Source organism: Podarcis cretensis, assembly GCF_951804945.1.
Source record: "Podarcis cretensis genome assembly, chromosome: 11".
NCBI lineage: Eukaryota > Metazoa > Chordata > Lepidosauria > Squamata > Lacertidae > Podarcis > Podarcis cretensis.
The window spans coordinates 31,304,752-31,326,446 of NC_137180.1; the positions used below are offsets into that span (position 1 = coordinate 31,304,752).

Genomic DNA, 21,695 nt, shown 5'->3' on the forward strand with positions numbered 1-21,695 from the left:
TTGGGGTGTCAAGTCAGCCATTCCCACCACAAAGGACACATTCCAAAGGTTTATTTCATTCCAGGGAGACATTTGAAAGGTGATACTTGTACCTTTGGTATCATTGAAAAATCAGAGATACACATATATATTTAATGCAAGTAAATATCAGACCACAGCCACAAACTATGCAGAATGTGCATAGTCTACTCATTGACATCTGTTCCTCAAGAGGAACAGAGAATCATTGGAATCATTACACATTATCATCACTGGGTTTATTAATTCCTACCACATCTTTCTACGAAAGTAAACAAGGCAGTTTTCATAGAGGAGGAGGAGGTGAGGAGCTGGTGGTAGTGGTGGTGTATGGGTGGTGTATAGGATTGCATCATTCCTCCCACCTCTCCAGCAGTCTCAAACAGGTTGCCTTCTTGAACAACAGGGATGGATATACAAGTACACATGTCACTGAATGTGGTCCACAAAAGAGGTCATCAGAAGAAGCCACATATTGTCAGGCTTCAGGGAATCTGATCCCTCCCATGGTGGCAGCCAAGAAGCAGATAATAATAAGAGTTCTTACCATGTCTTTTATTCAATATTCACACAGAGAGAACATAGAAATGAAATGTCTCTTAGACAATGGCGTTGCTCCGAGTAAAGTCCCACCCCCTCCGTCTCTCTTACTATACAGCATCCCTGTGTTGGCTGATCAGTGCTTTCTGCCTCTGAGCTTTCTGTTCTTCTACTCTCAATGCACGCCAGGTCCTGGGAGAGGGCTAGGGTCAGGAATGCTTTCTAAAGACACTGAGTCTGTCAGCTGTCTCTCCCCTAATCCTCCTCTCCCAATATTTCCCATCTTTTCTCCTCTGCAGCCTCTGAACTAAGACCTTCTGCAAACCACTGTTGTAAATCTATACTGTCCTCCTTCTCGGGAAGGTTCAGAAAGGGGGGGGGGGTCCACACCATTCCTCCTCAGTCCAGTCCCTGACACATATGAATGGTGAGATGCAACATCCATGTGCTGGCTTTCACCCTCTTGGCCAGCCTTCTGCTTCTAGTAAGTACTGTCAAGCTCAGTATATCATGAGGGCTCCATTCATGATGTAAGAGCATTAGTAGATGGTGTGATTGGGCTGCATGGCCATCTGATGTCTCTCTCACCCAGTCACTATGGCTTACTAGGATGGAGAGGGGAAGGGGCATGGCGGTGGCCAACTCAGTGTGGTGCAAACACAATGGCAGGAGCAGCAGTTTGACTCCGCCGCTGCATCAACACTGGACCTACCACACCACCACCTCAGTCCTCTCGCTCTTTGTTCCAGTATGCAGCAGTGGCTCATCCAGAGGGGGGTCAGTTAAGCAACACAGCCCTTTCATGCCATCTGCTAATAAATAAAGCTCACAACAACACTCTCTATATCCTTGCGCATGAGAGTGTACCAAAGCCTGAGAGACTCTTAGGATCTATGTGATTCAATTTAGACCCTGGGCAATTTGGAATCCAGTCCAGAGTGAAAGACTGTGGAAGGAGACTCCACAAAGCTTGGCAGTGATGGGAATCTTGGTTTGGGAAAATTCTATAGCAATCCTAGTTCTTTGGCCATTGCCTTCATGCTGAGCAAGTGAGATGAGGCAATTTAGTGGACAGTCTAATCTATCAATACAAAGGTGGAAAGACATACATATATGCATTGTTTGCAAGGCTTAGGAGTTTGGAATAAATATGAATAAGGAAATAACCTGCAAAACATACAGGCTGAGGGTTTCCCAGATGTAGCACATTCATTAGAAGATAAGGATAGAATAATAGCATAGAGGTTAGAAAAGTGGAATTTCATTTCCTCCGGTAAAACTGGCAGCCAGGGCTGCCACAAGCCATCTTGCTGCCCAAGGCAAAGGGCTAAATAGTTCCCCACATTCCATGTACAGAAGCTCTCCTGTGGCTGTTGACTTACTTCCGAGGCAGAACACCTGAGGGTTCTGTTCTCAAGGAGGGCATAAAACCGGGGTGTGCTGCCCGAGGTGGCTGCCTCACTCTGCCTCATTATAGGGCCAGTCCTGCTATCAATCCTCACTCCTAGTAGTGAATGACTGAGCACTAAGCTTATGTTAAAAATATGTAATTAGCCTTCAGTTGCCCTGGGTCTGTCATGATGTGCCTTATATCAACTGAGGTTAACTAAGTTGATGTTATAAAATTTCATTAAACTACAATCTTTGTATGGTGCTATTAATTACCGAAAACTTGGGATATCATGCCTTTAATAATAAAAATGCTGACCTTCAGCTGTTCACACACTCCTCCCCTTAATTTGCAAAGCATGTCACTTTTCAAATTGTGTGCACAAATGGCCAAAACGCATGCAAGTGTTCACAAACACTTTTGTTATAATAGTGAAGGTACCAACAGTGAAAGTGAAGGTATTATGCAGGGAAGGCAGAGACTGGGTAAAAGCCCCTGCATGCCCAGGAACTGAAGGGAGCTCTCTAGGGCTCCCTACTTGGTCCCTGGGACTTTCCCTATGCCAAGCCTCCTTCCCAGGCTTCTCCTCAAGCCAAACCCAACACTAGTCTTGTTTTATGCCCTCCTTGAGAGATTTTGCCTGCCTGGATGTGTCTGCTAACGGAGATAATGCCTCTTGTTTGCCTGGATAGAGGTTTGTGTGTGTGTTTGTTTGTTTGTTTGTGTGTGTGTGTGTGTGTGTGTGTGTGTGTGTGTGTGTAGAAATCTGTGGCTGGAATACTGTATTGCTCCACCCTCTCTTTTCTGTAGTCCCACCCACAACTGGTATTCTGACTCTGGAAAGTTCCTCACAGAGGAATTCAGCCCTTGGCCGAAGACATTTCCTTGCCCCTGCTCTATAGAACACCATTTGTTTTATTATTTCAATTTTGTTTGGTCTGTATTTTCAAAGGACTCAGAGCCTAATCATCTGGAGGTCAGAGACCTGGCTAAGGAACACCCACCCTAACTTTCCCCGAACTTGATTTATTTATCAAGCTATAGCCAGGACCAGTGGACAGAAGTAACTTCACACCCTGTGTGTTATCTAGGGGAAGCTCAGAACTATCACAGATAATATCCCTGTGTGATTCTGGGCAGTGGTAGCTGGTGCCCATTGGGCTTGGTAGGGCACAGGGCTGGGCAGCGAACAAAAAGTGGATCCATGAATCGCAAATTCACTTTGTTTTACATAGAAAAAAGTTTCAAAAAACGCATTCCAGAAGAACATATTTCAGAGCGTTCTGAGAGGCAAGCCGGTTACCAAGACACGCAAAGTGTGTGTGGCTTGACAAGAAGGGGGCAAGGAAGCACATTTCAGAATGGTATCAGTAGTAAATCCCAGTGAGTTCAAGAGGAGTTACTCCCAGAGAAGTGCTAACATATGGTATCATAATGTAAGGCTGACTGTAATCTCAATGGGGGGAAACCTAATGGAAAGGGTAGAAGAGAACTTGGTTTAAAATAAAGTTCAGTGCCTGCTTTAATTTACTGTAGTTAATTCGCTTGAGAAAGGGGAAAACCTTTTGTTCTGTACATGAAGTGGAACTTTAAAAATATTATATGTGAAAGCAAGCAACAAGGTACAGTGGTACCTCGGGTTACAGATGCTTCAGGTTACAGACGCTTCAGGTTACAGACTCCGCTAACCCAGAAATAGTACCTCAGGTTTAGAACTTTGCTTCAGGATGAGAACAGAAATTGCCCAGTGGCAGCGCAGCGGCAGCAGGAGGCCCTACTAGCTAAAGTGGTGCTTCAGGTTAAGAACAGTTTCAGGTTAAGAACGGACCTCCAGAACAAATTAAGTTCTTAAACTGAGGTACCACTGTATTTGAAAAACTTGCTGCTGTTGAACTGTCTGGGAACCAATGATTGGGAAAGCAGGAACACCAGGAAAGAGCAGAAGCTGTTGTTTAGAAGGTGCTTCTCTTGCTTTCCTAAGGCTCAACAACAGGATGAGTTTACTGGATGGCAAAAACACTCAGACAGCATCTCTGGAAACATGGCTTTGTGTGGTGTGTATATTTTTTAGTCCAAAAAATTGTAAACTGACAGGTTTATTTCCAAATGAAAATCCCACACCATTCATACACTGCTATCATCCCTAGGCCTGTTTGCTCAGAAGTGACTCCCCAGTGGATTCTATGGGGTTGCCACCAGGAAAGTACAAGGTGGGGAACTCAGGCTCTGATGTTTGTTTGTTTTTTGTGGGAGGGCTCCAGCTGAAAACCCCTCCCTGATCACAGGGTCGCTAGTATCTGGCTAAAACAGGTGAATGAATGCATTGGGATCTGGAGCAGAGGTTAGGTCTGTGTGTTTGAGGCACTGTATTCTGTACTTTCCATCAAATTTAGAAGAGCCATATGGGCAATACTCCTCAATCTTTTCTAACGATATTGGAATTTTAAGAAGCTATTTCTTTAAAGTATTTCATGAGAAATGGATGTTTCTCTGGATATGTAAACAGTGAGCTAAAGGACTTGACTTCCTGAGGTGAAATAAGTTACTTCCAACAGTTGTTAAGGTATCATTAATAATCATGCATGCAATAAATAACACAAGAATTAGTTCCTAAGAGATATATGGCTGCAAATTGCAGTAACAAATCATGGTCTGTGTAAAGAATGATCATTACTCCAGTGTGTACAAAAGCTCCTTTAACAACTATATTCTTTATTGAGAAGCTCACCCTAATTAGCCTCTCCGATTCCCCAGAGAACATCTAAGGAACATTTTGACATTGTGATGTTTGAGCCGGAGAAAGGAAAGAGGGGAGAGTTTCTAAACCTGGAAAGCACTGGGGCCACAAGCTGTGATTTCAATTATTCCACTGTATTAATGAGTGTAGGAAGTAAACAGACCCCCTTTAAGTGTACAGATAAATGGGCTATTGGGGAATAAGGGAAGAATGAATCAGTTAGATGGGTGTAACTACCATAGTATGCAGATCTTTATTGTATTCTTGTCCATGTAAATAGACAATACTCACGTTCTTTGGACAGCTATGTATGACAGTAATCCTGGGCTATGTGGCCGAGATTGATGTTTTACACCCAGCCCCTAAAATTACCAATGCTTTTGATGGCAATTTAACCACTTACAAATAATAAAGGTATAAAGGCATATGGAATAATGTGAAAATAATGAGACATGATAGTAAGCAGAAAACTCATTATTTTTGTACAGAAAGCATTAGCAAAGTACACAGAGCATAAGTGAGACTTCAGCCTATAACTTGTAACGTTTTCTAGCAGGTGTCAATTGCAGGTGGACAGGACTCACTGATAAAAAAATTAAGTGGCCAGAATTATTTTGGCATGGAGACTGTAAAGTTCTCATTTCATAGACTTATTTTTTTTTATTTTTTTTTTAAAGTTAGATTTTTCTGCAGGCTTATTTAAAACATATAAAAAAATACATATGTCACTAATTTATTAGGAACATATAATCACATCTTTCAGTGTATGTAACTATATGGTATATACATAGTGTTGTAGAAACAAGTATATATTTCAGACACCAGGAATACTCGTAACATTTTAGATCCAATTTGCCAAAACCAAACAGAGAAAATCATGATATGCATTTACCATTTGTGGCGATTTTGCCAAAAATGCAATATAAGGATATGTTTACTTTTTCTTCAGTTACATGATTGCTTGTTCTCCTATCAGATATTTTATGAAGTGTGGGGGGCGGGCGCAGGGGAAAAATAATTTTGTTGCCATTTACAATGGACATAGATTTTGTTTAACATACCCTTTAATGCTTGTCATAAGTGCACTTAAAATCTGAAATGGTATCAAGATAAAAAAGATACAATGCAGAAGATTGTTGAGGTTTGTTTTTATACTGAGTAATAATTTGTCACGATTTCTTTTTAAAAGAAAAACCCTTCATTTAAAAACTGGCTCATTTACTACTTCTTTCATGATTGGATCAGCCTTGAAAAGGACTGCAGTTGTCAGGATAGCTGTCAGTGGTGTGGAAACTCTCCATATGATAGGAATGATTCATGTGGCAAATCACCCTACATTTTAGTGTATTATTATTATTATTATTATTATTATTATTAATAGTAGTAGTAGTAGTAGTAGTAGTAGTAGTATTAGTATCAATATTGTCACAGGACAATTCTTTCCCTGTCTCATGGTTGCTGCTTGCGGCAATTGTTTTAGCTACTCTTATTGTAGCACCAGCCCTATCCCAGAGTGCAACTTGATAGCCTTCCTTCCTTCCTTCCTTCCTTCCTTCCTTCCTTCCTTCCTTCCTTTCCATTCACTAATTCTCAATCCTTTTTATGTCAAAAGAGTTAATGGACTGATCCATCTGATTCACTAAGGGAAATGGAAAGTGAACCCTTATGTGTTATTTCTAGCTTCTTACTGAGCCCAGGAATGCTGGGATTCTCACCAGACATGTCCAAAAAGTAAAAGCTTAAAGTTCACAAGTTCTGTGGTATTCCACAAAGACAAGGAACATAAATTACTGGTAACCAAAGAAACACAAAGTTAAAATACAAAATTTGGTTCAATCATATTCCCCACCACTCTTGGATTTCTACTTGATTTAGCAACAGTTTGAAAACATTGACATTACATTGAAGTTAACATCTAAAATTAATTGTGTATTTACTCATCGCTCCTCTCTTGCTAATGATGTCTCTGGTTCTCTAGCAGGTGCCTAATCCTGGCCTTGCAAGGAAAGTATATTCTGATTTCATGTCACTGGACAAATATTGAGGAAAGTTGGCATGAGCTTTTAAACAGAGCCATTTCTCCCTATGACCATAAGCAGTGTGTTTGTAAAAAACTAAACTAAAACTACTGACAATTTTAGAAGCAAAGCTAATACTGGTGGTTCTTGGGTTTTATTTAAATTAAAAAACCCAGAAGCCCTGACCTAGCAAGAGCAATATGTATGCATTCCCCATACTGAGGTAGAAACTACACATACAAACAGTTCTATGTAATAGGGATGACTCTGGAGTTTGCCTGAATCATTTATTTATTTAAAAGCATTTTCAAACTAGGTAACATTTAAAAACCTCTAACATAAAACTGTATCATTAAAAACAGAGAAACAATATAAAAAGGGGGGGCGGTTCCTATCTTATGGGTTAGAGAACGCCTGGGGGAAATGATGCGTCATAAGATCAGCCTGCTGGATCAGGCCAATGGCCTATCTAGTCCAGCATCCTGTTCTCACAGTGGCCAACCAGATGCCTGTGGGAAACCAACAAGCAGGATTTGAGCACAAGCACTCTGCCCTTCTGTGCCTTCCAGCAACTGGTATTCAGAAGCATTACTTCCTCTCACCATGGAGGCAGAGCATAGCCTTCATGGTTAGTAGCCATTGAACCGACTGATGAATAATGCTTTATGCATGGCAGAGGGAAAGCCATTCCACAGAGCAGGGGCAATGGTGGGAAATGCCTGTTTTTCATGCTTGAATAGTGAACTTTGGGAGATCCCATCCTTCCTTCTCTGATGCTCCAATGTCCTCTTTAGCAGTATGTCAGCCAATGGACTATAATAGTTCATGGGGATGGTTTTTCCAAATCCCACAGCAACTGCCCCTTTCTTCTTCTTTGTAACTGTGAAGAGAAGAGTGAAAGCATCCACTTCCAAAATGTGGTAAGCTTAAACTAAGATTTATTGAAATAAAGCAAGAACAAACTGTGGTTCCCGATCTTGCCTTGCTTCAATATTCCATGCTTTAAACAAACCACACTTTATCCGGGTTCAAATGGAACAATAAACTGTGGTTAGCTAAATTCAAGAAACAGTGGATTCCAGTGGCTCCTTCATGGTCACACAGGCTTTATCACTGTGCCTTAACTGGGCCTATGTGTCAACTTTTGTCACACATGCATTTATCCTGGTCTCATGAATGCTTCGACGTGTGTTAAAATTATATGAAGAAAAAACAAAGACTGACTTTTCTATGCTAATGAAGATTTCATGGGGGGGGGGGGGCGGGAGAGACAACCAAGTCTGAAAGTAAAAAATCTGTCATAAAACTTTAAGCACTCCAATATGAACTCAATATATTTGGATAAATTGGAAGAAATATGCTGGTTGGAAAGACAAGCATTTCATAAGGACAAATGCTGCACGCAAATGCTCTGTTCTTAATTTTTTTACAAAGAAACAAATGATTTTAGTAAGGCGTCTCTGAGCTTTTAAAATGTAGTTAATTAATATAAATCAGCTCTATAAAAACAATTTGAGCTTATTTTCACATTTGTTCTTGGTTAAGCTGCTTCCATCAACTGACTCCACATGTATGGTAATCACTCTTGCTACCATCCCATCTGAGAAGTCTAGACAGAAAACGTATGATTTATGCTTCTTTGGGGCATAGACTTTTCTGCATTATACAATGATGCCTTCTTACCATGGATTTTACTATTCATGATGGTCAAAAATAGCAGGTCCAGTTAATGGCAGTTCTGGAGTACATTTCTAGGTTTTTACTACAGCCTCTTGATATTAGCGTATGAGGAGTTGTGTCAGTCAACTTCAGACACAAACAAACGATAACTGTAACCAATAGTTGTGAATAATGAGACATTCTTTATTATGGTTCTCCTTCATCCCTGCTTGTGTGTGCAATCAGAAGTAACTTGCAATCAGATGTAACACAGCTATAATTTAAGAGAGAAATCACCTCAAAATAATTTGTTGGCATGGTGATCCATTATGAGAATGCCTGACACATACCAATATTGGGTTGGGATCTCAGTTATGGGATCTCTGCTACCAGCCTCCCTCTAACACTACAGCTTCTGGCAACACAGCATCCGATGAGGAAGATCTTTGGGTTTTCCTGTCAGAAAGGGGAGGCACCGTATTTTTCGCTCTATAAGACGCACCAGACCATAAGACGCACCTAGTTTTTGGAGGAGGAAAACAAGAAAAAAAATATTATGAATCTCAGAAGCCAGAACAGCAAGAGGGATCGCTGTGCAGTGAAAGCAGCAATCCCTGTTGCTGTTCTGGCTTCTGGGATAGCTGCACAGCCTGCATTCACTCCATAAGACGCACACACATTTCCCCTTACTTTTTAGGAGGGAAAAAGTGAGTCTTATAGAGCAAAAAATACGGTACATTTTTGGATTTTCCCAAATCCTGATACTCAGCAGAAGAATCCTAAAGGTCTCAAAACCAGACTAGGACCTCTTAACATCCCTGTCCCTTGAAAATTCCATTAAACGACTTTTGTCTAAGTATTCTAAGAAATGACTGTATGAAGCAGTTCTTGGCCATTTATTTAGTAAGTATACTGACAGTAGCATTTTGTATGAAAGAATATGCAGCATCTATTATTTTGCTTCCGTGTGCTCTCTATTTCCTAAGGGACATGACTTTGACAGGTGAGCTGGGTGTTCCAAACACACACACACACACACACAGAGAGAGAGAGAGAGAGAGAGAGTGTTTAATGAGGCCCCTTGGTTGCTTGCTGTTAGTTCCTTTGTGCAATAAAGAATAAAGAATACCTACAGCTGCAATCCTATGCACATAGTCCAACCTCCTACAATGCTGGAATCACAGTCAATCACTTGTTGGGAATTAATGTCCATTGAATTTTGCAGGATTTACTTCTGAGTAGATATGTGCAGGACTGCAACCAGGATTACACATGATTAGCGTTCCATTCTGCTGACTGAAATATATACTGCTTGCTCACAACCAGACACCTTTATCTACCCCAGTTGCAAAAAAACCATGTCTCTCCTGTATCTTTCTCTACATCCACAGAAGGCACTGTAACCTTCCAACAGTTTGACTCCAACTCCAAGGCGCACTCCTCCACTGTCTCCTGAGACAGACAGGTGCTCACCATTTGAACACTATTACTTTATACATGTTTACATACATGGCACACACATGCAGATCAGCTCTAGAGTAAATCACATTGTGAGAGATATCCTAGATGACAGCTGAGAATCAAATGTGAGCACCTTTTGAACTTCCCTGTCATCATTACATATAGTGAGGCAACATTTTAGCCCAAAGAGGATTAATGGGGGTGTCATACTACAGAGATAACTAGATCCTTGCAATATGAGACTTTAAAAACCTTGCAATATTGATACTACATTGATTATGGGTTGGCGGCTATCAGAGGCTGAGAACCTTAGCATCAAACCCGATTGGCGTACTTGAAGAGGATCAGGTAGGATTAGAGTTGGGAGAACGTTATCTTCCTTTCTTCAAAATTGGAAAGCCTGCATTTAAAAGGCAAGCAAAGTTAGCCTTTTCTTTCTCCCATGGTCCAACAAACAAGGCATACAATTTTTTTAAGGAACTGTTTATATATAAAAAAATAAAAAATAGAGCCATTTAATAAAATGGACATTCTGCCTGATGAAGAACTACAGGACAACGCCCCATGGTTTCACTCCTGATTCATTAAAAACTATGGGAGGTTTGCAATTGCCTTCAATGGGGTCAGATTTGAACCCTGCGTTTTTGACCTTTTAGTGTCTTTTGACACAAATTGATTTTCTTCTCCAGAGTCAAAAGCAGCTTGTCCCACTGATTGAGTAATTCAGAGGATTACCCAGCATGCAAGCATTTTTTGCCTTTTTAAACGTGGGCTTAGGTATATTTGGTTTCCTTTAATTAAATATTGGTATCAACGATTAGACTGATGTGATTTCACAGGCACAACAGGATTCATACTGCAAATTAGAATTGTTTTTAATCTTTGACGCAGTACTGAAAACAGCTGGATTGGGACAAAAAGAGAGCTGGGTGAGAATGGTGGTAGGGGGGCACTTTGAAAGTGTCACTCAGTAGTACAGCCATGCGACTCCCATTAATATAAATCACTAAATCACCACTTTGAAAAATTGCCCCTTGAAGTCTGTTTCCAAAGGAAAACCATCAGGTAGTTTCAAAGTGCAGTTCTTATTGTCTCCCTTAGTTTCAAAAAGACCACCAATTTATTTAACCCACTATGGAAAAATACTTATTACTTTGCTATTGTTCTTTTAGTTAAATTCAAGACTGTTCATTGTCTTTGGTGTGCGTTATTCATGCTATAATTGCAGAGGTTTCTGCTTACGATCCTGATATATAATCTATGTGATCCACTATGGGCTCTTTGCAATTAATAATAATGTGGAGCTCAGTTTATGGTTTACATGAAACCTGTTGCCCATCTGCTTCCTCAGCCGGGAATCTACAGTCTCAGGATTTATTCAGACTACTCTCTTTTCAAGGAACAGGGAAGCTGGATAAGTTACACCTTGATGTTGCATAGCTAAGATGAGAAGATTTTCTCTCTGCTTCTGTTCCTTCATTGTTTCTGTGCTGCATCCCACTCCACCTGAATTCCAGTTGAACTGGGGTAATTTAAAACAATTATTTGTTTTTAAATCACTGTATTTTTCGCTCCATAAGACACACCTTTTCCCTCCTAAAAAGTAAGGGGAAATGTGTGTGCATCTTATGGAGTGAATGCAGGCGGGAGTCTCTGTTCAGCGCTCCCTTTAAAGAATAATTTTTTTCTGGCATTCCCCCTCTAAAAACTAGGTGCGTCTTATGGTCAGGTGCGTCCTATGGAGCGAAAAATACGGAAAGTCACTTATAAATTCAAGTTGCAGCTTGCCACACCTTTTTATTCATTTGCATATTTCTTCCCCTCTTTTTACCACCTACATATGTGCATTCATATAATGCTGTGCACACACCCACAAGTAATCTTGATGTTTGCATATATCATTGCATCAAGATTCATTTTCTAAGTGATATGCACTCAATAAACACTACACAAAATGAATTCTGCTAGCCCAGACAATCTCATCCAATGTGCTTTTTTGCAGTGTTTTATCAATGAGCACCGTGTACCAGTAATGAAGACAAGAGGAAAGACACAAAGGAACTGAAAGCTGTGGAAACTGGGGGCCTGCTAGGGGCGCCTTGGAAGATGGCAGATATTAACATCTATCCAGCTCGCACAAGGTAATTAGAGGCTGATTATGGGGAGTAAATCAGTCTCCCTTCATCTCTCCAGGGGGGAGAGATGCTGTTTTTCACCCGCTGTTGCCATAAATCACCTCCGAGTTCAGAAAAAGGAGGGGATGAGGCACTGGGTGTACAACCCTCGGCGGGCTTCGGAACTCCTCCGAAGCTGCTTCCAGGTGTGAAACTAGTTGCGCTACTTAAAAGGAAAAAAATTGGTGAAAGATAACGCACATGCTTCAAGAGAGGCAGGAGGTTTTTATCTACTAACAATTTTACCACTGAAAGGAAAAAGACTGAGACGGACTGAGAAGGAAGATTACATCAAAGCACTACTGTTATGGTATGTGGATTGGAATGCAATGGAACTAAGGGGGGGGATGACTTTTTATTTCTTTTGCTCTATGTGATTTACTAATAACCCTCCCTCTGAAGATCCGGCACAGCAATTAATTGCAAATGGGACTAAAAATGAATTGTGTGGGAATAATATGAACTTAAAGGTTTTACTCTGTGAAGGATTTGGAAAGAAGAAGGGCTCTCTCTTGTGATGCAGTAAGAATGGAGATCTGATATAACACCTGTGTTGCTGGAGTTGGTCTTGGGGAGGGCGAGCCGAAGATATACTATTTTCGATGAGATTGTGAACTGGAAGGGGTAGCCCTCCTGGAAAAAGACTAATTTACAATGCAACAGGTCGGGAAAGCAAAAGAGCGAGCTTTTAGACTGTATTTCATCGGAACGACAATATGGCGATTGCTCGCTCGAGCGAAAAGGACTGTTGGATGAGAGTGATTTATGAGAGAGCAGTACAAAGCCCACACAGAAACACAAATAAGACTGTTTTTTTCAACCCACTTGCGGAGCAACTCGGAAGTGAATGAAAAGGAAAATGAGTAATGACAAGGATTGCGAAGAGGGGACTGGAAACATCATTCTTAATATGAAAGCAGAACAAATATTCGAGGATTGGACTCCTGCCAAGCAAGAAGCATGGGTACCCCCCACAAAAATTTATAATTTGGAAAACAATTGGATTATATGATACGTATTGTTATAATTTGGACTAATTGGTTTGATGTGTTTAATTTGGTAATATGAAACTTAATAAAAATTATTAAAAAAAAAGAAAGCTGTGGAAACCTTCAGAAACACAATATTTTGTGCAGCAAAGGGGAAATTTCTAATGTGCTAGTTTCACAAGCCCAGGTAATTTGTTACTCCAAAAATGCTGCAAGACTTGCCAAACCCTAACTACCATTGCACAGCAGCTAGTGCTTTTTCCCTTTCCATGAAAAATTATTCCATGTCAATAAAGAATGCTATCAATGCTAAATGCCACAGCATATCACCTATCAGTACTGTCAGGGAACTGCCATCAGAGAGTCAGGTGGTGGAAGGGCTCAAGGAAGCTAGGAGACCCTCGGATGCTGAGGAAGGAACCAGCAGGGGGAGAGAGAGAGTTCCCGCAGAAACTCAGTCGGAGGGATGGCTCCAAGATACTTCCAGTGAGAACAGCGGAGAGGTCTCAGGACTTCCGCTGGGGATGCCTACTCCGCGCAGGAAACTGTCACGCAGAGAATCCAGAAGGAGAGTTTCCGTTAAGGATCTCTTATGTTGGCGTAAATTCCGGAAGCGCCCACTGACGGATTCTGCCAGCGATTGAGGTGGCCATGCACCCATGGCTCCGCAGTCTGGGAGAGTTTTTAGAAACTGATTGCATGAGTTGAGAACTCAACCATTTACGCACAAGCAGCCCCTTAACCCATAACAAGTACCTATCAGAGATCAAATATTGAAAGCCAGTATCATCAAATACAGCAGCAAAAATCAGATATCAGATATTGTCGGACATTAAATGCTAACAGAGATCAAACATTTAAAAAAATTTTATTTAATTATTTCCCTTTAGCTGAAAAGGCTCTCAGCGGTTTATAACAATCAGTGCAAAGATGGTCCATGCAGCCATCAGGCTCACAAACTAAAAATACATGACATGCAAGGAAAAAGAAATGGGAGGGAGGAGGAAAAAAACATTCAGTGAATATTAATCAAAATGTGCAGAGGAGTAGGTTGGGGAGAAAAATTATTTCATCACAATAAATGGTGCCTCTAATAAATCTCTTTAACACTTTCTTTGTTTACATTATCAATGAATTCATAAATGTGATGTCCATAATAGTTGTGTGGTGCAGTAGATCTACAGATTCACCAACAATACTAAATTTGCACATGTAAAAACATTTTGTTACAACCCCCCCAAAAACCTCTACTACAGATCATCCTGATATTCTGCTCCTTTTTAATTGTTTAAAAATAAGTTGCAAATATGTTATTTCAGAATAAACTACTATTTCTTTTTAACTAATAATTCACTTAACTGTCTGACACTTCAGCTGGAATGATTAAATTATGTACCAGTACAGAAACCTCAGGAAACACTGACAGGCGACAGAATTCTACTAATAGTTATCTGAAAGTGGGGGGAAGCAAGTCAAAATTCTATACAAGATTCAGCTTCATTGTTTTCTCAGGGGGAAAAAACCACCTTCTAGTTGATGTATGTTAGCTATTTAGGCTGCAGTCCTTTTCCTAGTTACTTGAGACACTAACTGCCTTTCAAGTTAAGATTAGCTTTCCAAAATCTGAGCCATTATCATCATCATCATCATTATCATTTATTACATTTGTATAGGGCTTTATAGGTCAAAACCAGTACTTTGAATTGTGCCTGGAAACTAATTGGCAGCCAGTGCAGCCAGACCATGGCGGCTATGCTCAAACCATCTTAACCCCAGTGAACAATCTGGCCACTGAATTCTGTACTAGCTGAGTTTCTGAACTGTTTTCAGAGGCAGCCCTATGTATAACATATTGCAGTAATCTAATGCAGGCATTATCGGAGCCTCGACAACAGAAGTTAGGCTATCCCTGACCAGATGGGGTGCAGCTGGGTCACCAGCCAAAGCTGATGAAAGGCACTCTGTGCCACTGAGGCCTGAGCCTTAAGAGATAGCAGGAGATCTAGGAGGACCCCCAAGCTACATACCCGCTCCTTCAGAGGGAGTGTAACCCCCTCAAGAGCAGGCAACCCCCCATTCATCCAGTCTCAGGAACCACCCACTAACTGTGCCTCAGTCCTCTTCTTCTTCCTCCTCTTCCTCTTCCTCTTCTTCCTCATCTTCTTCAAATTTGTATACTATACTTCATCCATAGAGCTCAGGGTGGTTCACGACCGGGGGTTACGGGGATTAGATAGTTCATTAAATAGTTCAGGTCTAAGATCCCATAAGCAGACACTTATGGGAGCTTACATGTGAGGTGAGGGAAGTATGTCTTATCAAGCAATGTAGCTTATGCCTCATAAAGGATTCTGTTTTTTCTACTAACACAGATTATGCAAGGCTGCTAAATTAAGCTTTGCTAGCCGAGCTTGCTAGATCAAAGCAAAACACTTTGCCCTATAGCTCAGCTCCTTGGAACACTTAGAAGCTAGAGCAGGGGTGAGAAATATCAGGACCATGGGCCAAATGTGCCCTTCTAGGCCACTTTGTTAAGCCATCAGGACTCTTTCCATGTCTTACCCCTTCTCCATACCTCATCCCTGGTAGCATTTGGTGTCTAGATGCGAAACCATATGGGAACTCTACAAACACCCTTGAGCTGCATGGTTGAATAGCTCCCATTAGAAATGTATTAGGTAGATGATGATAGATGATAGATAGATAGATAGATAGATAGATAGATAGATAGATAGATAGACAGATAGATAGACAGACAGACAGACAGACAGACAGATGATAAATATCACATATTGGTAGTTCAGTGAATAGGTCAGGTTTAATGTTCTTTGCTTTTGTAAAAAAAATGCTTTTGATATTGTTAGCTAGTTGTTAAAAGTAGAGTTTGGGGTTTTTTTAACCCCTTTAAAACAAAAAATTATTTTGGGAGGTGCAGCTTGAAATACACCTGCCTTTTCCCTGAGCACTCCTTCTACTCCCTGTCCCAATTGTGCCCTCCAAATGGCCTACTCAAGATGTTTCTTCTCAGGAAAGTCTGTCTGATTCATCTTAATTAAGACAATCATTTCTTCCCTTTGGAACACAATAAGCAAATGCTCTGCTAGGAAGGGAATGGCTTGTTATCGATCTTTACATGATTCAAATTCTTAAAACCCATGGAAAAAATTATAAACCTCTGTGTTGGCTTTTTCCTAATACTTAGGACCTATGCTGGGTGTGAAAGTGTCACAATGTACTGAAGTTTTATTCAGGGGAAATCTGTTTTCAGCGAATTTGATTTATCAAATTCTGCAGCTCACAGTGCTTGTAACAATTCAAAGCCCCTTGTGGAATTGCCTAAGTAATCCCTCTATTCCTCAGAAGGGACAACAAAGACATGTCTACTGATTTATTTCCTGTGCTCTCCAATGATGATTTCCTCCCCCTTCCTCCTGCAACACCAACTGCTCCCAACCCTTACGATGTGGTGGCACACTTTCTCCCTTGGAGATTAGCAAGCATTCCTCAACAATGAGTTCCTGCAGTAATCGTTCCCCAAAGACATGACTTCTTTCAGGGAGCCTTCTTACACTCATTAAAATGTTTGAAGTGACAAAGCTCTTGGTTCTCATTTCCTCCTGAACTACATTCAATCTCTGTTCTAATTCTGTTAATTGTCCAGTCAGGCATAATTGCACATTTCTATATGTGCAATAGCCTTAATGCCCCCCCAAACCAGAGCAAAAAACTCAACACATTCAATCAAAGGTAGGAGGTGTTCATGTTGAAGATCTTTCTGGCATTATCAGCCTTTATGTCATGTCTTGAAAGTCTCATTCCTAAAAAAGACTAAATGGGCTGACTGACTGGATATTAAAGCAGTATCGTACCACATTAAACAGTCATAGTTTCCTCCAAAGAATTCTAGGAACTGCAGTTTGTTAAGGGTGCTGTGAAGCATCAGAAAACCCCCGTTCCCCTCATTTGGCCTTAAAATGAAGTACTGGAGAGTTGCAGTTAATTGTCATGTTACGCAATACCCATCAAAGTTGAGCAGATATAACAGAAGCTTAGAATCTGACTGGCTAAATATTGTGTTCCTCCAGTAAATGTCTGCTTAAGGCTGAATACCTAGGAGTCTCTTTACGATGAATTCACTAGTGGAATAATTTCTCCTTTGCAAAAAAAAGGGGGGAAACACAGAGAACTGGAAATATTATGAAACATGACCTTTAAGACTGCTATCTTCTGGTTCAGAGGGCGAAAACATTTCACTATGGGTAGGTTGTAGTTTGATTTTAGAAATAAAACATCTCTCAGGCCTTCAGAAGCTAATTGGTAAAATAAAATAGAAAATAGAGTTTCTATATTTGAGGGCTTGAATTGTAAGGAAACTGAAGTCTCACATATGGATGCCATGAAACCCAATCTCAGGTGTCTTGGAGCAGGGTGCACTGCGATGAGAGAAATTAACTCCAGACATGCTCAGGGACACTTTGTTACCAATATGTCCTGAATGATGCTACTGTACCTCAGTTTAAGAAACAATAATTTGGCTTAAGAGATAGTTAGTCAAGGATCCAAAGCCCCAACAATATGGCTTTAAGGTATATTTAATTAAACTTCTGTGTGGCCAAGGGGTTATGAACAAAAAAAGATTGGCTGGGAAGTTTCTGCACCGTTTCTTTCCCCACCTGTTAACAGGGAGAAAAACGCTTACTTTTTCTCTCTCCACGGCTTGCAGCTGATTATAGCCTGTTTGTATTATACTGTAAAACATTGGCTTTTCACCCAGCAAAAGAAGGATTAAATTTATAAATGTTGCCTAATTGTAGGGATTTTGACAATAAAAAATCAAGAATTACAAAGGAAAACATTGGTGTTATTCAGTCTAAGGAAGAAAGTAACTGACATATGCATCTATCTGATATTCTGGAATCCCCATTTGCTTATGAGATTCATTTATTTGATTCAGTTGCTTTTGTGTTCTGTTCCATTATGCTGCAGAGAAACTGCTTGGTATAAAAGCCTGATTGCTGTTGCTGTTAGCAATGGTACATTTCCATGCGTAATAGTCTTACTTTTGTCTTCTGGGAAGCACTTTACTTATTCTCTCTCTGTCTTAGCTGTGCATACAGATCCTGAACTGTGAAAAAACAATCAGGGATTTGTTTATCTGAATTGCTTTAGTACATGTTTCCTTCCATTTCCCTTTTAGGGTGTAATATTAAAATAATAGCTTAATATGCTTCTGCTGGTGCTGATACTGCCAAAATTGAAGCATCCCTATCTTATTCAGGGGCTTTCATTCGGATCTGCAGGGTATTATAAGGGGGGAAATAGTTCCACAGGGATTTAATAGTTTACCAATATCATCCTGGAGAAATTGCATAATGGTTCAAGAACAATAAGGAGACTAATGGCACCTTAAATGCAATCATATTTCTTATGGCATAAGGTTTTTTGTAGACTAGATGAAATGGACTTTAGTCCACCCTAGACATTTCTGTTCATCTTTAAGGTGCCTCAGAACTCCTTAAGTGGTTTTGTTGCAGTGGGATATAACAGTTGCACTCTGGGCCACCTGAGGCAAAATGGGAATTGCCGCCTCTTGTCCCCCTGCTGTGCCACTGCCCACTGGTACCACCACCATACCCCCCCCCCATTTCTGCTGCTGAAATGCCCTGCCTCTCACTGAACTTGGTGGGAGTTTGGGCAGTCTGCATGGTGCTGCTGCTTGTCATGTCTGCCCCAGGGTGGGGAAGCTGAGCTGAAATGCCACACACTGGAACAACTCCCTCTCGCCAGCAAGAGAAGGGCATCCTGCTGGCGGCAGAAGTGGTGGGGCAGGTGGAACTCTGCCCCTTGTGCTTCTGCCACTTGAAGTGGGCACTTCACTGTGCCACATAGTGGGCCAGCTCTGGCACCCAGTTAGAGAAGTCTGCTCTAGAGTTAAACAACCACACGCGAGTCCCAAAACAAACCAATTAGCATTTGAGAAATCTAAAAAGGAAAGCATTGCTATTTGACATTTCTCTGAGCAGTTCTCTGGAAAAAATAAGTAATTAAGAATGACTGGGCAGTCATTAAATAACTAGGCAAGATGGCAGGGTGCGGGTGGGAAACGCTAGGCCTTGTAACCTGGCTGACAAGGCATGTGCCTTTCTGGCTCTCTCCCAAAATTGAACATAAGAAGCTGCTTTATAGTGAACCATTGGGCCAGCCAACTTAATGTTGTCAACATGGACTGGCTCTCTAGGGTTTCAGGCATATGTCTTTCTCCGCCCTCCTTGGAGATGTCAGGATTTGAACTCCTGCCTGTAAGGCAGGTGCTCTATAGCTGAGCTACAGCTCTTCCCCAAGGTACTGGATACTTATGCAATGGCAGAAGCCATGTCAAGCAAACTCAGGATCTTCAAATCTATTCTTTTCATTCTGGTGTAGTATGATTAATACCATATTCAGCACTGCTACCCGTGTACCCTTTGTGTCTTATGACTGACACCACTTCACTTCAAGGGTATTTTCCAGTTGGAATGAAGAGGAAAAAGCCACATACCAGGCATCATATTCAGGAACATGCACTATAAGACCTCTAATGAGATGGGTCTTTTCAGAGTCTATAATTGGTGACAAGGTAAGGCAGCTTCATATCAAAAATAGATGTACAACACAGGGGTTATTAAGGAGGATGAAGCGTCATCGTCAAGAAGTCTTCCAGTGACTGGAAGACAGGAGATTGTAAGGGGTGCTTTACATGGATATGTCCAATATCTTCAATCTGCATTATAAAACCTTTATGTAGGCTGGTTCAAATTAATCTCTGATGGGATCCTGTTCACCTTTGCAAAAAAAGGGGGGAGAGATAAGTAATGTGGCCAGCAATCCATCACTTCATTTCCTGGTCCTACTAGACAGCAGCAATGTGCAGTCCTGCAGAATTTAATTGGGTTACTTTGGTAACTCTCCTTTGTTTTAAACTTTAAAAAAAGAAGATGATGTGCAGTCATCTAAGCACATGAAAACTAGCCACAGTAGAGCTAAGAATCCCATAAAGGTGAACTCTTGATATATATAGAAGACACATATTTTTAAGAGTAAAATTTGCAAACAAGTTATACAGACAACAATAATACTGTCAGTTCTGCCATCAGAGTAATCATTTTCTCAGACAGTTGCATTATAACTGTTAAAATGCAGGTGGAGGGGCATGTTTTCAGCATCAACAAAGAGTGGGGGCAGGAGAGAAAAGTATTATTTGGGGTACATCTTATTTCTTCAATGCAATTTATCAGATTATTGTTAGAAAATATTTGAAGATGCTATGACTTGTCTTTAGATTAGCCATGCTGATCTCCCTGAAGATCAATGCTTCTGTTAAATCTCTCCCTGTCGCTGTTCCAAACATTCAGGCTAAAATATTTTGTATCAAATATCAGTAATTACCAATTAAAGAGTTCCCCACTCCTGCTTCAAAAATGGATTCTTCACATTTGGTACTGCTGCAGAAAGTGTGAAAGAGGGGGTTATTCAAAAGTTTAAAAGCTGGAGGTTGAAAAATTGGGAGGTATGATATACTTTCCTGTGGAGGTGCAGCATTCACACAATTGTGATCTTCATAGGGTTCAAGCAAAATGACTCTCTATTGTAATATTCCATTTTTTCTTTTCCATCCTTCCTCAGCTGGTGATGCTACACCTCTTGGACCTATATGCAGATAGGACACGGTTATCCTTTGGATTTGACACTTCTCTCTGAATTTTGTGATTATTTAGCTGTTCTTGGCTAAATTTTAAAAAGCCCCATATACATGTGTATTTTAAAATAAGAAACAATTAGAAATGCATATGTTGAGAGAAAATATGTTTAGAAATGCAGGCTTTGAAAAAACGCAAGTTCAATAAACATAAGTATTAATAAGCACAGGTATTTCTTACTTTACTTTAAAGCAGATCAAATACAGGGAGAGGACAAAGTGGGCTTATGAATGAACATATACAAAACTGACACATCCATACCCTCGGCATGCTCAGACTCCAGAACAGAAGTGGAAGTCTAGATGGGTATATGGGAGACACACAGAGACCTTCTATTCCGTATAAAAACCTCTTAGATGCCCACACATGATCCCCTCCATGTACCAATTGGGAGTGAAAGGAAACAGGGCTTTATTGATCCCTATGACTGTGCCATTTTCCTGCATTTCCTAGCTCCAGGATACCTTCATTTGAGTGGCCAGAACTATACACAGTATTCTTAAGGAAGGGATGGAGAACCTGTGACTGGCCAAAAGTGGCTGTGCAACAAATTGCCATCCCTGACTGGATAGGTGGGACTGTGGAAGTTGGAGTCCAACAATATCTGGAAGGCCTTGTAGTCATAATGGAGTCACACTTTGGTTTCATAACGGGGTTATACTACATAGTTTCTGCATCTGCCCCAAAATCGTTGCCCTGAAGTTGCTGCTATGCTTGCTAGAGCCCTACAGAAAGGCAAGATTCAGACCATGAGCTTCTGCAGAATCATGTTCCACTGCTTGGAAAAGCTGACGACATTACCTCTGAGATGTGAAATGCAGCTTTTAAAACCAAGACAGCAATGTCTGCTTTTGAACGGTAAGCAAGTAAGCCTATTGTCAAAGTGATTTCAAAGACTCTCATGCTACCAATGGCACCATGCAGTCTGCACTCTGTTCTAATGGGTATGCACTATTGATGACAACTAAATAAT

At 40.7% G+C, this 21,695-nt stretch overlaps 1 protein-coding gene across 1 annotated transcript in view; it reads left to right on the forward strand.

The window, feature by feature from the left end:
* MBLAC2 (metallo-beta-lactamase domain containing 2) overlaps nt 1-21,695 on the forward strand; it is a 643,282-nt gene that overhangs the window by 269,511 nt on the left and 352,076 nt on the right. The gene's annotated exons all lie outside the window — the stretch shown is intronic.